The sequence below is a fragment of the Oryctolagus cuniculus genome, chromosome 2, assembly GCF_051225735.1.
Source record: "Oryctolagus cuniculus isolate XC-2025 breed Fujian yellow rabbit chromosome 2, ASM5122573v1, whole genome shotgun sequence".
NCBI classification, from domain to species: Eukaryota; Metazoa; Chordata; class Mammalia; order Lagomorpha; family Leporidae; genus Oryctolagus; species Oryctolagus cuniculus.
The window spans coordinates 99059576-99077688 of record NC_142868.1 but is presented as its reverse complement, the minus strand read 5'-3'; the positions used below and the strand labels follow the sequence as shown (position 1 = coordinate 99077688).

General features: G+C 39.8%; 1 pseudogene across 1 annotated transcript; it reads left to right on the top strand.

The window, feature by feature from the left end:
* Nucleotides 1-1704: 1704 nt before the first annotated feature.
* Nucleotides 1705-14191, top strand: LOC149127932 (small ribosomal subunit protein eS24 pseudogene; annotated as a pseudogene). The gene is made up of 3 exons (XR_016230108.1): nt 1705-2440; nt 3568-3654; nt 13449-14191. The product of XR_016230108.1 is annotated as a small ribosomal subunit protein eS24 pseudogene (transcript).
* The last annotated feature ends 3922 nt before the right edge of the window (nt 14192-18113 follow it).

Genomic DNA, 18113 nt, shown 5'->3' with positions numbered 1-18113 from the left:
ATATGCAGATGTTCAGGCTTTGCTCTACCATTGTATGTAAGAGGAAGGTCCTCAAAAGTTTCATGCACATGTAAGTTATTAAAAATTAATATTTCAAACAATTGTAATTTTAAAAAGCTATGACTTTTATTAACTTTTCTTTAATCAGATTGTTAAGTACTAGAGCATGACAATGTGCTTTGACATTTACTTTTTTTTTAAAAGATTTTATTTATTTATTTGAGAGTTAGAGTTACAGACAGTGAGAAGGAGAAACAGAGAGAAAGGTCTTCCATCTGCTGGTTCACTGTCCAAATGGATGCTATGGCCGGAGCTGCTCCGATTCGAAGCCAGGAGCCAGGAGCTTCCTCTGGTCTCCCACACAGGCGCAGGGGCCCAAGGACTTGGGCCATGATCTACTGCTTTCCCAGGCCATAGCAGAGAGCTGGATTGGAAGTAGAGCAGCCGAGACTAAAACCAGCACCCATATGGAATGCTTGCGCGTCAGGCCAGGGCATTAACCCACTGCACCACAGTGCTGGCCCCTTTGACATTTACTTTAACCTAGTTTTCTTTGTTGTCATTTCAATCTTTATGTACAAACACATAAAAAATTCAAAATAGGGATATTCAAGTGGTGTGTAGATTGTTTTTATTGTGAAGTATAGCTGCAACAAAAGGAGATTTTATAATATATTTTGTCTCTATGAACATGAAAGAGTTGAAAATCTGTGTTGGAAAGCACTCTCAACTATACTGTGAAACAAGAAATTTTAACAGCTCGAAGGATCAATTAGGGTGGATTGTGCCAAAAATACATATTCAAAAACATCTCTAAATATGCATGTATATAATTAAAACTATGATTGTTTGTCTTATCAATTACCATTGTACTATGGAAGAAAGGATCAGCAGCTTCAAAAACTCTTATTTGAGAATTAGGAAGTTAAACACAAGCAACACAAACTTCTGACTTAAAGGAGGCTATAACAAACAATTCAGATAGTTTTGTCCTGTTCTCTGTGATGTCTCTAAACACAATTTTCATTTGGGAATGAATAAATACAGTATATACATACATTGAAAATGATCAGAGAAGAATTACAGAAAGTCATGTGCCCCGAGGGCCTGTTTCCACCACTCAACCCCAATTGGTATGGCCTGGATACTCACACACCTGGGAGCTTTTAACCTCCATTACAGAACTTCTAAGAAAACAGTCACCACGTGCCAATGTTTCAGTCGCCAACAGACTGCATATACAACAGTGGTCCCATCAGAGGATGGGAATGATACTGTCCACCATCTAGTGACATTGCAGTGCACACCGTGTCTAGGAGCATGCAGGAGTTCACACAGAACCCTGGCCACCAGGCAGGATACGTCACAGAGGGAACGGAGGGCCCAGGGGAGTATGCAGCCAACGACCAGGTGTTCCTTTTACAGGACACGTATTAAGATTTCCAGATGCCTTGGAGACTTGTCTGATCTGTTTCTAGCTTATTCCTACCAGGTGGCCGCTCTAGGAGAGTTCTGACCATCAGTAAAGTTAGATTCAGTGTGAGTCAAGACAACTGAACCACATCTATGAAGTAGAAGTTTACTACTTAGAAATGTCAGAAGAGGGCCCTATGCCCCCGGGTCAGTGGGAAGGGAAAAGCTCTCCGACAGTCAACTCCATGGCGTCCACGGGACAGGTGAAAGTGAAGGTACGAGGGGGGCGAGTGAGACCAGGAGGAAGGGGCGGGGCCGGGCGTGTGGCGCTTGCGCAGTACGTGCTGCGTCACCAAGCGGCAGAAGTAGCAACTACGAATTCTGGACGTTGGCGAAGGCCGAGTCCATGAAGAGTGGGGCTGCCCTGAAGAGTGGGGCGGCGGCCACGGCCAGGAAGAGTAGGGCGGCGACGAACAGCGGGGAGGCTGTGACGGTGGCGGCCATGAGTCCTGGCAGGCTGCAGCGTTGGAAGCGAGGAAGTGTGGGGAGGAGGCAATGTTGAGCGTGGGAAGATGGCGGCCGCGGTGGTCAAACAACGGGCGCTGAGCGTGGGCCCAGCGGCGGTGGGGGCGAAGTTAGACCTCAGGCTTCTGTGTGGTGAGGAAGCCTGGGGCTGCCGTGGGGGAGCCTGGGACTGCAGCAGAGGTCGTGGCCACGGCGCTGGGCTGTGGAGCTGATTTGTGACTGCGTTTATCTTTGAGGCAGTGACAGATCTAGGGCCTACCTCAGTGGAGTGCAGTCGCAGCGTCTGCTGGCAGCAGGCCTCTTGGGGTCCCAGCGGCAGAGGCTCAGACGTGAGAAGGAGAAGTGGCTGGAGTCGGCCGGGCCCTGGAGGACACGGGGCTGGAGCTGGACCTGGAAGTGATACCGAAGTTCAACAACGACGTGCTCGTCTCCGAGTTTCAGATGCTGCTCGGTGTTGGCTTAACCTGGCCGGCTGTGCCTTCCTCCTGGACAGGAGCAGCAGGTGAGTCAGTCCGGCCGGACTGATGCTGTCAGCAGCCTGGGGGCATCAAGGTGAAGGGAAGGGACCCCCAAGCCCTGCAGGCAGTGAGGTGGGCCTCTGTCCCACAGCAGAGAGGGGCCGCATGTATGGGGAGAAATCTGGGGTCTGAGGGCGCCTACAGGAGAATTAGGGGCCACAGAGACAGGAGGGGCAGAAGGGATATTGGGGACTGGCTTTCTCTGGGGTTCTGCAGGAAATCAGGGACCGATAAGACTTGGATGTGGCGGCATGGAAGGTAGACCTGGAAGGAAAGCCATGTGCTGTTGGCAAAGAGTAAAACCCCAGCACTTCTGGATTTGAAAGACTGAGAAAAAGGTCGGTGTTTAGAGTGCAGGACCAAGGTCGACAGCACTGGAGGGAAACTCTGGGGGAGCGTTTGGTGCCTTGGAAGAGCTGGGAGACGGGAGAATATGTTTGTGTATGTCTCCATCCGAGGTTAGATAGGAAAAGGGAAGAATATTATTGCTGAAAGCAGATGACTTTTGCAAGAGCCATAGCAGGGATGCATGGGATATGTGAGATGGGGCCTGTGGAAAATCCTTGGGAAAAGTGGGGGAAAGGAGAGTTTGGGAGGAGGATCTTTCTGAAAGGACTGGAGCATGAGTGCAGTGTTAATTAGGAAACTTCAAGAAAGGTCTCCAGGATATTGGGATTCGAGAGGGAGATTACCTGAAAGAAAACTGGGTTGATAAGGCATTTGAGAAAATGGAGAATTTGACTTAGGCTGAGAATGAAACCTTTTTTGGCTTGTGGTCACCTTGTAGGACTGAATTGGGGCAGAACACTCTGGCTCATTAAAGGAGTGTTTCTTGGCTTTGGAAGAGTTATCTGTTATTTGATAGTTTTTTTTTTCTAATTACTTTAAATAATGCCAGGAGCAACATGATTGTACTTGAAAAAGTTTGTGGGAAGAAAAGTTGTACATTTGTTTTGGTATAAAAATTTTTTTGATAATCCATGCATGGCTTTGTCATGATACATATTTTCCGTAAACATTTTACACATGGTAATTTAATATTATCTAATATTCTGAAGCTTTTTATCATGTTAGAATTTATGCTCACTTGTTGCTAAAATTCACTTGACAGTGCAAAATGCCCAACGGGAAGGCCATGGTACTTCTGTCAGCATTATTCTGGGTACTGAAAACACTGACCAGAGATAACACAATGCAGGTACAAGCCAATCTCATTGAAATCTTCAATTTGTAAGTTTTATGGCTTTTAAACATTATGAGTTTAAGTTGTCACGTTGGCTACTGGAAAAATTGCTCTTTATTATTTGATGTGAGGAACACATATGTATGTGTCTATATATGCATGTGTACATATAGCAGACTGAGGAATATGTACATGCCTGTGTATGTGTATATATGTATGTGTATGTAGCAGACTGCCTGGGTTTCATTTCTGACTCCATCATGCATCTCCTATGTGACTGAGGGGAAGTTACTCAGGGCATGTCTGTCATGTCTTAACTGAGAAGTAGAGATAACCAAAGTTAAAGCCCCAGAAAGCTGTGATGAGGATCAAAAAGGTTAAGGTGTGTAGATCCCTCAACCAAGCACCTGGCACAAGCCTGCAAGAAGTGCTAGTAAGGACCAGCATTTTTACTATAGCTGTGCATTACCATATTAACCTCTGAAAGAGGTAAATGTTCCTAAATGTAAATTCATGAACTCTTGACATCTTAAATTCTATAAAAGGCACTGGGCCTATAAATAACTGTGCTTTCATCAATTATTGAAGTATGTCAGTTCAAAATTGTTTACTAAGCTTTTGCTAGAAATTAAGTTACTTAGAATAAGGAATAATTCTAACAAGTATATGGTAACCAAAATTAAGAGCAAAGGTTAAAAAACTATGATACACAGACATACTTTTAGTGAAGTTATGGAATATAAGAGATATGTTTTGAATAAAGGAAAAAGTAATATTTGTCCTAAAGTATAATGGTGTTTGGCATGGAGAAAGAGGAACAAAACAGGACAATCAGCTGAGGAAAATATAAAGTGTTGTAGATTTGTGGTAGATTGGCTGAGGTTATCATGGAATTGGCCACATGAGTTTCTGGAAATTGAGAGCATTAATACAAAAGGCACATTGACATGAAGTTAGAATTTGGTCCTACATGTTAATGTTAAAACAACCAGGTTTTGTTAGGAAAAAAGTTGACAAGAAGTTTTGATCTTTTATTTTTGAACTCTGCTCTTAGAGTTTTTCAGCCTGTCTTTGTAATTTTCCATGTTGCAACTTTTTTTTTTTTTTACAGTTTGCATTTAGTTGGAGACTTACTCAGTTTGTCAGTCAGCTCCTGTAGCTTAAAAGTTTAGAGAGCAGGGTTATTTGATTCTGACCTCTAGCTTTTCTTAAGGTATTTAAATTGTTCCAAGAAGTAGGGTGAATATGAGTCTAATTCTATTCAAGGGTTTCTTCTTTGCTGTTTTAGTAACTGAGCCAGGAAATGAGAACTTCAAGTGTAGCACATCTTGGGTTCTCTGATATTGTTTTTAGCTTTTTTTAATAAATATAAATTTCCAAAGTACAGCTTTTGGATTATAGTGGCTTTCCCCCACATAACTACCCTCCCATCCACAACCATCCCATCTCCCATTCCCTCTCCCATTCCATTCACATCAAGATTCATTTTCAATTATGCTTATATACATAAGATCAGTTTAGTATATACTAAGTAAAGATTTCAATAATTTGCACCCACACAGAAACACAAAGTATAAAGTACTGTTTGAGTACTATTTATACCATTAATTCACATAGTACAACACATTAAGGACAGAGATCCTACATGGGGAGTAAGTGCACAGTGACTCCTGTTGAAATTTAACAATTGACACTCTTGTTTATGGCCTCAGTAATCACCCGAGGCTCTTGTCATGAGCTGCCAAGGCTATGGATGCCTCTTGAGTTCGCAAACTCTGATCTTTTTTAGACAAGGTCATAGACAAAGTGGAAGTTCTCTCCTCCCTTCAGAGAAAGGTACCTCCTTCTTTGATGGCCCATTCTTTCTGCTGTGATCTAACTCACAGAGATCTTTCATTTAGGTTATTTTTTGTCAGAATGTCTTGGCTTTCCATGCCTGAAATACTCTCACGGGCTTTTTAGCCAGATCCGAATGCCTTAAGGACTAATTCTGAAGCCAGAGTGCTGTTTAGGACATCTGCCATTCTGAGTCTGCTGTGTATCCCGCTTCCCATGTTGGATTGTTCTCTCCTTTTTAATTTTATCAGTTAGTATTAGCAGACACTAGTTTTGTTTATGTGATCCCTTTGACACTTAATCCTATCATTGTGATCAATTGTGAACTGAAGCTGATCACTTTGACTAGTGAGATGGCATTGGTACATGTCACCTTGATGGGATTGAATTGGAATCCCCTGGCATGTTTCTAGCTCTACCATTGGGGGTAAGTCTGATTGAGCATGTGCTGAACTGCACATCTCTTCCCTTTCTTATTCCCACTCATATATTTAACAGGGATCACTTTTCAGTTAAATTTAAATACCTAAGAATAATTGTGTGTTAATTACAGAGTTCAACCAATGGAATTAAGTAGAACAAAAAAATACTAAAAGGAATAAAGTAGTAAATGTTCCTCAAAAATCAGGACAAGGGCTGATCAAGTCATTGTTTCTCATAGTGTCCATTTCACTTTAACAGGTTTCCTTTTTGGTGCTCGGTTAGTTGTCAACAATCAGGAGAACATATGATATTTGTCCCCTGGGGACTGGCTTATTTCACTCAGCATGATGTTTTCCAGATTCCTTCATTTTATTGCAAATGACCTGATTTCAGTGGTTTTTTACTGCTGTATAGTATTCTATAGAGTACATGTCCCATAATTTCTTTATCTAGTCTACTATGGATGGGCATTTGGGTTGATTCCAGGTCTTAGCTATTGTGAAGTGAGCTGCAATAAACATTAAGGTGCAGACAGCTCTTTTATTTGCCAATTTAATTTCCTTTGGGTAAATTCCAAGGAGTGGAATGGCTGGGTTGTATGGTAGGGTTATATTCAGGTTTCTGAGGACTCTCCAAACTGTCTTCCATAGTGGCTTTACCAGTTTGCATTCCCACCAACAGTGGGTTAGTGTCCCTTTTTCCCCACATCCTTGCCAGCATCTGTTGTTGGTAGATTTCTGAATGTGAGCCAATCTAACTGGGGTGAGGTGAAACCTCATTGTGGTTTTGATTTGCATTTCCCTGATGATCCTGAACATTTTTTGATATGTCTGTTGCCTATTTGGATTTCTTCACCTGAAAAATGTCTATTGAGGTCCTAGGCCCATCTCTTAAGTGGGTTGTTTGTTTTGTTTTTGTGGAGTTTCTTGATCTCTGTGCAGATTCTGGTTATTAATCCTTTATATGTTGCATAGTTTGCAAATATTTTTTCCTGTTGTGTTGGTTGCCTCTTCACTTTCCTGACTGTTCCTTTTGCAGTACAGAAACTTCTCAATTTGATGCAATCCCTATAGTTGATTTTGGCTTTGACTGCCTGTGCCTCCCAGGTCTTTTCCAAGAAGTCTTTGCCTGTGCCTATATCTTGCATGGTTTCTCCAATGTTCTCTAATAATTTGATGATGTCAGGTCATAGATTTAGATCTTCAGTCCATGTTGAGTGGATTTTTGTGTAAGGTGAAAGGTAGGGGTCTTGCTTCATGCTTCTGCACATGGAAATCCAGTTTTTCCAGCACCATTTATTGAATAGACTGTCCTTGCTCCAGGAATTGGTTTTAGATCCTTGATCAAATATACGTTGCTGTAGATGTTTGGGTTGATTTCTGGTGTTTCAATTCTGTTCCATTGGTCTATTCATCTGTTTCTGTACCAGTACCATGCTGTTTTGATTATAACTGCCCTGTAGTATGTCCTGAAATCTGGTATTGTGATGCCACTGGATTTGTTTTTGTTGTACAAGATTGCTTTAGCTATTCGAGGTCTCCTGCATCTCCATATGAATTTCAGCATCTTTTTCCAGATCTGAGAAGAATGTCTTTGGTATTTTGATTGGTATCACATTGAATCTATAAATTGCTTTTGGGAGAATGGACATTTTGATGATATTGATTCTTCCAATCCATGAGCATGGAAGATTTTTCCAATTTTTGGTATCCTCTTCTATTTCTTTCTTTAAGATTTTGTAATTCTCATTGTAAAGATCTTTGACATCCTTGGTTAAGTTTATTCCAAGCTATTTGATTGTTTTTGTAGCTATTGTAAATGGGATTGATCTTAGCAGTTCATTCTCGGCCATGGTATTTCCAGTGTATACAAAGGCTGTTGATTTTTGTGCATTGATTTTATATTCTGCTACTTTGTCAAAATCTTCTTTGAGTTCCAGGAGTCTCTTAGTAGATTGCTTTGGATCCCCTAAATAAAGAATCATATCATCTGCAAAGAGGGATAGTTTGACTTCTTCCTTCCCAATTTGTATCCCTTTATTTTCTTTTTCTTGTCTAATGTTTCTGGCTCAAAATCTAGTACTATATTGAATAACAGTGATGAGAGTGAGCATCCCTGTCTGGTACCAGATCTCAGTGGAAATGCTTCCAACTTTTCCCCATTCAATAGGATGTTGGCCGTGGGTTTTTCATAAATTTCTTTGATTGTATTGAGGAATGATCCTTCTAGACCCAATTTGCTTAGAGTTTTCATCATGAAAGGATGTTTATTTTATCGAATGCTTTCTCTACATCTATTGAGATAATCATATGGTTTTCTTCTGCAGTTTGTTAATGTAGTGTATCATGTTGATTAAATTACCTACATTGAATGATCCCTGCATACCAGGGATAAATCCCACTTGGTCTGGATGGATGATCTTTCTGACCTGTTGTTGCATTCTATTGGCCAGAATTTTATTGAGGATTTTTGTGTCTATGTTCATCAGGGAAATTGGTCTGTAATTCTCTTTCAATACTGTATCTTTTTCAAGTTTAGGAATTAAGGTGATGCTGACTTCACAGAAAGAATTCGGGAGGATTCCCTCTTTTTGGATTGTTCTGAATAGTTTGAGAAGAATTGGAGCTAGTTCTTCTTTAAATGTCTGGTAGAATTCAGCAGTGAATCCATCTAGTCCTGGGCTTTTCTTTCTTTGGAGGGCCTTTACTACTGATTCAATTTCTGTCTCAGTTATGGGTCTGTTTATGTATCCTATGTCTTCATGGTTCAATTTAGGTAGGTTGTATGTTTCCAGGAATCTGCCCATTTGTGATAGATTTCCCTGTTTGCTGGCATACAACTCTTTGTAGTAATTTCTGATGACTCTTTTTATTTCTGTGGTGTCTGTTGTTACGTTTCCTTTTTTCATCTCTGATTTTATTGATTTGGGTCTTTTATTTTTTGAGTTAGTTGGGCCAATGGGGTGTCAATTTTTTTTTCCAAAAAAACAGCTCTTCATTTTGCTGATCTTTTGTAATTTTGGGGGGGATTCAGTTCTGTTGATTTCTTCTCTAATTTTAATTATTTCTCTTCTCCTACTAGTTTTGGGTCTTGTTTGCTGCAGTTTTTCTAGATCTTTGAGATGCATTTATAGCTCATCCACGTGGTGCCTTTCCAATTTCTTGATGTAGGCACCTATTGCTATAAAATTTCCTCTTAACATTGCTTTTGCTGTATCCCATAAGTTTTGATATGTTGTGTTGTTATCCTCATTTGCTTTCAGAAAGTTTTTGATTTCTCTTTTGATTTCTTGTATGACTCATTGTTCATTCAGGAGCATGTTGTTCAGTCTCCATGTGTTTGCATATGCTCTAGGGATTCCTGAGTTGCTAATTTCCAGCTTCATTCCACTGTGGTCTGAGAAGATGCATGGTATGATCTCAGTTCTTTTGAATTTGCTGAGACTTGCTTTATGGCCTAGTATGTGGCCAGTCCTAGAGTAGGTTCCATGTACTGCTGAGAAAAATGTGTATTCCTCAAATGTAGGATGAAAAGTTCTGAAGATATCTGTTAGACCCATTTGGTCTGTAGTGCCGATTAAATCTGCTGTTTCCTTGTTGATCTTCTGTCAGGTTGATCTGTCTATTGCTGAAAGTGGAGTATTGAAGTCCCCCAATACTATTGTATTGGAGTCTAAGTCTCCCTTTAAGTTCCTTAACATATCTTTTAAATAACCCGGTGCCCTGTAATCAGGTGCATGTACGTTTATAATAGTTACCTCTCCCTGTTGAAACTGATCCCTTAATCATTATATAGTGCCTCTCTTTGTCTCTCTTAACAGTTTTTGTGTTAAAGTTTATTTTGTCTGATATTAAGATGGCTATGCCAGCTCTTTTTTGGTTTCTGTTGGCATGGGATATCTTTTTCCAACTTTTCACATTCAATCTGCATGCATCTTTGCTGGAAAGATGTGTTTCTTGTAAGCAGAAAATATATGGGTTTTGTTTTTTAATCCATTCAGCCAGTCTGTGTCTTTTAACTGGGAGTTGAGGTCATTAACATTCAAGTGACTGTTGATTAGTAGTGACTTTGCCCTGCAATTTTTCAAAGATATTTCTAATATGTGCTTTGAACTTCCTGTGATCTTTTACTGGGAAATTTTCTTCCTTTACCTTCTTTCATATTGATGGCCATGTTTCTGTGTTTCTGTGTGTAACACATCTTTAAGCATCTTTTGCAGGGCTGGACGAGTGGTGACAAATTCTTTGTTTGCTATGAAAGGTCTTTATTTCACCTTCATTCACAAATGAGAGCTTTGAAGGATATAATATTCTGGGATGGCAGTTTTTTTCTCTTAGTACTTGGGCTATATCTAGCCATTCCCTCCTAGCCTATAGGGTATCTGATGAGAAGTCAGCTGTGAGTCTAATTGGAGATCCTCTGAGAGTAATCTGATGTTTCTCTCTTGCATATTTTAGAATCTTTTCTTTATGTTTCACTGTGGTGAATTTAATTACAACGTGTCATGATGAGGATCTCTTTGGATCTTGTTTATTGGGGGTTCTATGTGCTTTTTGTACTTGGATGTCTCTTTCCTTCTCCAAACCTGGGAAGTTTTCTGCTAGTATCTCACTAAAAAGGCCTTCTAATCCTTTCTCTCTCTCCATGTCTTCAGGAACTCCTAGAACCCGATTGTTAGTTTTTTAAATAGTATCCTGTAGATTCCCAACAATCTTTTTTAGATTTCTAATTTCCTCTTCTTTTCTTTGGTTTGACTGTATACTTTCCTGTGCTCTGTCTTCTAGGTCAGATATTCTCTTTTCTACCTCACTGATTCTGTTTTTAAGGCTCTCAAATGTTTTTCCTTTGTTCTATTAAATTCTTCATTTCATTTTGATTTCTCTTCAATATCTCAATTTCATGTTCTATTAAATTCCTCATTTCATTTTGATTCCTCCTTAAGATTTCATTTCCACGAGAGAGATTTTCTGTCCTGTCCTGTATGAATTTCTGTAGTTCATGCATTTGTTTTTGATAATTTGTAAGTGTTCTGATCATACATTTTTTGCATTCTATATCTTCCATTTCTTCTATCTCATCTTCATATTCTTGTATTGGAGTGTCACGTTCATTTGGGAGCATCATGGTGTCTTCCTTGTTCTTATTTCCTCAGTTTTTGTGTTTGTTCTTTGGCATTGTGGATATATTCTTTGGTTTCTTCTTTTTTTTTTTTTCTTGCTGTGGTGTCTTTTTTCATTATACTATGTCTCCAGATTAAGTGGACTGTCTGCTTTTGGTAAATCTCTAGAGGCTTGTGGTGGGTGTGGCCAGAGAGTTCTGTTCAGTTCTTCAGGGTTAAGGGTGTGCCAAAGGTTACACACCCAGGTTTGGTGTGTAAATCTTCTCTCCCTCTTTTTTTTTCTTTTTATTCAGAAGGTAAGTAATTCTGCTCAGCTGAGCTCTTCTCCTTGGTGGCAATCAGTGCCTGAGCATGAGCCCCTGTGGGTATAATATTCATCTGCTGTGTCCCAAGGACCACACAAAAGATCGGTGCATTCCTCACTGTAAGCTCAGATTCCCCTGCAATGTCTTTCACTGGGTAGCCAGTGTGGCCTGTGCTTGTGGCATCTCCCACTAAGACTACTCAAGTCTCAGCCACACTGTGAGTTACACCACACACCCTCAGGTTTTTTTTTTTTTCCACTGTGCCAGTTCATAAGCTCCACACATTCACTAGGTCTTAGTCTCCTGTTATTACTCCCCACCAGAGTAAGGTTTTTCTGTTTGGCTGATTGTTGGGTACAGCCCCAAGCTGGTGCAACTGTTACGTATGTCCAAAATGGTGCCTGCTCTATTGGTTCCTAGGCTTTTGTAAGGTGATTGGAGAGACAGAATCATGTCCATACTGTCCCTTTTATTTTTTCTCTCCTCTAGTTAGGCTGGTGTTTTTCCCCCACAGGGCTTCAAGCCTTGTTCCCTTTAGGCTCTTCCTGCCACTTTTCTGCCAGTGTCTCAGGCTACTGTGGTTTTATCTCACTACTCTTTCCAGTGCTGGTGCAGAGCCTCTCAACAGCTAGAGTCCCAAGCTGTGGGTACCTGTGCCCTCCACGTAGGTCTACCATGTCCCTCTAATTACGGAAGAGTTTCCTCTGCTTTTTTTCCCTAATTCTTCCCTGAGACTACACTATCTTCACTTTTATTAATCTGTCTTCTCCTCGACTGTCAGTAAGCTCCCTTCTTATTCCACCATCTTGTCTCCTACTGATTTTTGAATATTGAACAATCCATGCATACCAGAGATAAATCCCACTTGGTTGGGGTAAATGATTTTTCTGATGTGTTGTTGGACTTGTTTGGCTAGAGTTTTATACAGGATTTTTGCTTTTGTGTTCATGGGAAATTGGTCTGTAGTTCTCTTTCTCAGTTGTGTCTTTTTCAGGTTTAGGAATTAAGGTAATGCTGGCTTCATAGAAAGAACTTGGGAGAATTCCCTCCTTTTCAATTATTTTGAATAGCTTGAGAAGAATTGGAACTAGTTCTTTAAATGTCTGGTAGAATTCAGCAGTAAAGCCATGCAGTCCTAGGCTTTTCTTTTTTTGGAGGATGTAGGCATCATTTACTATGCCACAGTGCTGGCCCTGGAAATGGAATTTTGAAATCCATGCATACAACAAATTTTTGAATTTTGTATGAAATACTTATGTTATTAAAATTATAAATGTATTTCAAAACACATCTTTAGTTCCATTCTTCCATGAATTATCCAAAGTATAATCATATATATGTATTCTATTTTTTGCCATAATTTCAATATTGCATGCTGATCAGTGATTGTAACATGCACAAAATTTGTTTTGAGAAACAACAGATTTTTTTCTTAGTACTTGAAGGTTAACTAGTAGAATCTTATTTTATGAAACTTTTTACTATGATCTGTTCATTCACAGTAAGAACATGCCAAATTTATCTGTCATAGTATTGTTTTTGTAATATCAACTTGTTTTCATCAGATTAGTTCTTGTGAATACGAGACTGCTGTGAAAGTATATAAAAAATCACAGCTATTTTATCTTATTTGTGAACTGTAACTTTATGAATAAGGTATCACTCTTTTTTTTAAAGATTTATTTTATTTATTTGAAAGAGTTAAACAAAGAGATAGAAACAGAAAGAGAGGTCTTCCATCTGCTGGTTCACTCCCCAGATGGCCACAACTGCTGGAGCTGAGCTGATCCAAAGCCAGGAGCCAGGGGCTTCTTCTGGGTCTCCCACATGGGCACAGGGGCCCAAGCACTTGGGCCACCTTCTACTGTTTTCCCAGGACACAGCAGAGAGCTGGATCTGAAGAGAAGCAGCCAAAACTAGAACTGGCACCCATATGGGATGCCAGCACTTCAGGGCAGGGCTTTAAACTGCTGTGCCACAATGCCAGCCCCAGGTATCACTCTTTATACCTTTTGTCTCAGTTGAATTGAATTATATTTTATTTGAGATTTATAGCAATATAGTAGCATTTTTCTTTTTGTATCAATCAGCTGATATAATGAATGACACAGTACTATTTGTACCAGGAAGTTCATGACTAACCGACCACTTCAGAGGGAACAAATGGTCATTGATGTGTTCCACTCTAGGAAGGCAACTGTTCCACAGAGATTTGGGAAAAACTAGCCACAATGTGCTAGACGATTCCTGATGTCACTTTTTATTTGGATTTAGAACCCATTTTGGCACTGGCAAGACAATGGACTTTGGTAAGATTTGTGATTCCTTAGATTATGTTAAAAAAAATGAACCCAAACATTGACTTGCAATACATGGCCTGTATAAGAAAAAGATCTCAACACAACAGCAAAAGGAGTGTAACAACAGAATGAAGAAGTTCAGGGGAACTACCAAAGCCAATGTTAGTGCTGGCAAAAAGCTGAAGGAATAAAGATTTTGTGATGACTTTATCTATGGTGATTTTGTGACTTTTTCATAAGAATTAATAAACTGTAAAACTTTAAAAAAATGTGTGGAATGAACTGTGTATTTTCTGTGTGGAGTACATGTGCTTTACTCAGTTAAATGATCCAGTAAACACTACAAAGAAGAAATGATGACAGTCTACAATGACTACTTTGTGCAGCAAATACTAGAGTGTGGGGCAATTATTAGCTCAATCTCAGGCATAACCATGGTCTAGCTTTTCCTTTTCCTGCACTGTTTATTCTAGCAAATTGCACTTGGATGATGAAGTCAAACCAGTGGTTGGAATACTTTTTTTCTGTAGCCCAATCATCCCCTCAAAGCAGCACTGCTTTAAAGAAAGCTTTCCAGGTGCTCTGCCCAGCCTATCTTGAAGGATCTCATCAAATAATAAAGCATTTATTCATTTTTGTCAAAGTTGAGTCACTGGTACCATTATCCTCATAAAAATATTACTAATCTTATCTTTAAATTTTATTTCATATTCTTTTGGCACCACACTTTTTATTCCAACCTTCAAAGAATATAAAGAGGTGACGGCATCTGATTTCAAACCATGCCAATGATAATAAAGGAATGGAAAAACAACAACAAAAAGAAAATGATTTAAAAAACAAATATTTCACATTTCACAGCAGTGCTCTGGCAGCATGGCAAGCATTTCTGGCCAACTTCTTCAACCAACAGAGATTTGAACAACCCCCTGATCTCAGCAAAGGTACTACCACATTTGCCCCTGAGAGTTTACATTCTGAGTCACTACATGTCACACTGCTCCACTCAGCAGACTTTGTAAACTTGATCTTCAGAAGTAACTGTATTGTGCATGATTACAATGAGAACAGACTAAAAACACAACAGATAATGGCAGAAAAGTAAACCAAGTATCCTGTTAGGCATCAGGAGATCACTGCTGGCCAAGTCCTTCATGTTATCACCTTCAAGAAAAACTGATATTCATTTCTCAGCAAACCCAATATTCAGAAGCTTACCCAGCAGGCTCAAGTCAAAGGTTTTAGAGATAGTCTCCCCCTTCTTGCCCTATTCTTTTTCTTTTTTGGTAAATATTTCATATCAAACATGAAATCAAGTTCTGCTTTATATAAAAACTGAATATTTTTAATAGTTAAAAATATGTATCTTTAAATTTCTGTTTAAAAAGACATATAGTAACAGTACTGCAGAAGATTGGATTTAGTCCCTCTACCCACACAAAGATATATTAAGGCAAAGGCTCCTGGAAAGGCATGTCCACCCTGGGTGTGGGCTGGAGATTGAGGTGAACACATCTGCTCCTCGTGGGGTCAGCAGAAGGGTTTCTCCCACATGTTCACTTAGCCTTTCTGCATCCCAAAGAAGACTGTCTCAGCCATGTCGATGAATAGACCTGTGTCTACCATGCCTGGGATCATTTTGGTAGCCGTGTTCACTTGACAACTTTTGTGTGCACAATCAAACTTCCAGTCCAGGATAAAATTCCCATTGTCACCACAGGACCTGCCTGTGGACAGCCATTTGAAGTTGAACTTCACCCCAAACTTCCAGGTCACTGCTAGGCTCACATTTATAAATTTTTGAGGTTTAAAGTTATTTTACAGGCATATGCAATTCTACAAAGTACATGCCTGATAAGATTATTATCTATAGCAATAAACTATTAACAGTGATATAAAGTTGTAGACAAATATATATGAAGGTGTTAAGTCTCCCATCTAAGACTAAAAAAGTTATCAGTAATTTACATTAAAAAATATTTATGCTCACAAAATCAGAACATTTACAAATAAAAATTGCTGATAATTTGAGAAATTTAGCACATCTACAACCACTGTCTAATCAAAATTTTATTTTCATTGACTCAACATTTGTTATTTACAGATTTAAAATAACATTTGATGGCAAAATGTGCAAAATAAACTGGTACAATACAGTTCTGGCTCAGAAGTTAACAGAAAAATCAATCAGATTGATGATAGAACAGCCTGCTAAGTGTTGTCAAAAAGATCTGTCCAAGGAATCACTAGTACAGTGGAAAGAATAAAGGGGTCAATCCACTGAACTCTGGGCAAGGAATCCTTGGTTACATCCTAGCTCAAGGAAGTCACCAAACCATGTTTTAACTGAGTTCATCTGTACACATTGGAACAATGAAATATCGCTCATCATACACAGTCCTTGGGAAAGGCATTCATATCCACTCACACTCACTGTGCACCAGGTACTGTATTAAGGGTTCAGAGAAACAAAGCACATCCCATAGGGTCCCAGTGTGGTTAGAGGGTAAAAGGGCTGAGGATTGTTGGATATATCATCACTGAGCACTGACCTCTCTATCAATATATAATTTCCTAAAAGGATCAAAGATTTTAAAAGTTCCTCAACTGCATTTCAGAAGGTGAGACATCCAAAGTTTTGTTATCTTTTGTCATGTGTTTGGAATGAGATCAGTGAGCATCAGAATTACCTGTGTTGCTAAGAAGTGCACATGCACTGCCTCACCCAAAGCTTACTGCTTTAGAAACCTCTAGGAGCCTGGCAGTTCTGAAGTAACTCCCTAGTCAAACTCTTTCATTTCAGACTGCTAACAAAAACTTTGATGATTATTAATAGGAACACACACATTGCCATACAACTTTTTTTTTTTTTACCATAAAATAAGTGTCACAAACCTTTTTAAAGTTCTCATTAAAAAGACTTCTAATCAAAACACGAGAGCAACAACAAATGCCCACAGCAATGCTGACTTCAGCTGACACTATGCATAATCTGTGTGCATGCATACATGTGCATCTTCTTCCAGGGAAACAAGAGTTGGGCAAGCAAATAAAGGTTATGAATCCTTGACAATATTTTCAATATTAAACAACTAGTTTTAGCCGGCGCCGTGGCTCAATAGGCTAATCCTCCACCTTGCGGCGCCGGCACACCGGGTTCTAGTCCCGGTTGGGGTGCCGGATTCTGTCCCGGTTGCCCCTCTTCCAGGCCAGCTCTCTGCTATGGCCAGGGAGTGCAGTGGAGGATGGCCCAGGTGCTTGGGCCCTGCACCCCATGGGAGACCAGGAAAAGCACCTGGATCCTGGCTCCTGCCATCGGATCAGCGCGGTGCGCCGGCTGCAGCGGCGGCCATTGGAGGGTGAACCAACGGCAAAGGAAGACCTTTCTCTCTCTGTCTCTCTCTCTCACTGTCCACTCTGCCTGTCAAAAAAAAAAAAAAAAAAAAAAAAAAAAAAACTAGTTTTTAAAAGAAAATCTGAACACTGTTGCAAATGGGGTAAATTGATACAGCTGGTTGCCTGAACAGACCTGACCAAAGGGTTAGATCACAACCATGTTTTCACTTATTGCACCTATAACATGGAGCACATTTCTCATCTGGGTCAGTTGTAGCACCTCAGTAAAATGGAAGTAACAGGACTTCATTCACAGCTAGTATTGCATGAAAGAAATCAGAAACTTATAAGTAACACAAAAACATTATCTAAAAATCTAGTACAAGTGCAGTCCCAAAACCCCTTCACTCGTATGTAAATTTTACACTACATCTGGAAGAATTAATATTAAAAACATAATTCTTCCAGAGTACACAAGCACAATGGAGTGCTGTTTTTAAGGATTCATGATACAAATATTGTGTTACCTTAGGCACCTCGCACGTAAATTAGGGAAAACAGTCTTACCAGAAAATGATTTGACAGTAACATCTGTTGACTCCAGTTTCAGGATTTATGGTTCACCCTGAAGTTACACAAATCTAGCTTTTTTCCTTACTCTGCAAGGTTAGAAAAAGCAGGAAGAGAAAATAGGTGTTTCAAGCACTTCCTATCAAACAAAAATATTACAAGCTTATGGACAGGTTGGGTGGGGGAAACTGATAAAAAGCCCAAATGGGAAATGTTGAAGGAAAAAAATTAGTTCATCCATCTTGGAGTCAGTATTTGTTCCTAATGTGGAAAAAAATACAGAGTGGAAAAAAATCTATTGGTATAGATTGTGTGATTCTGTGGTATAGCATGAGGATGAAGGCAGGTGCGGCCTGCATGTCTAGGATCAAAACCTGCTGCACCTTTCCAGACAAGTGACAATCCTAACGAAGAAGGCAGAGACGTATTATAAGGAAAACCTGTAACACAATCTCGGGTCTTCGAAGACGAAATAAAAACCAGCAGCTAGGAAATAGGGCCAGCACTGTGGTATAGTGGGTAAAGCCCCCTGCAGTGCCAGCATTCCATATGGGCGCCGGTTCAAGACCCGGCTGCTCCACTTCT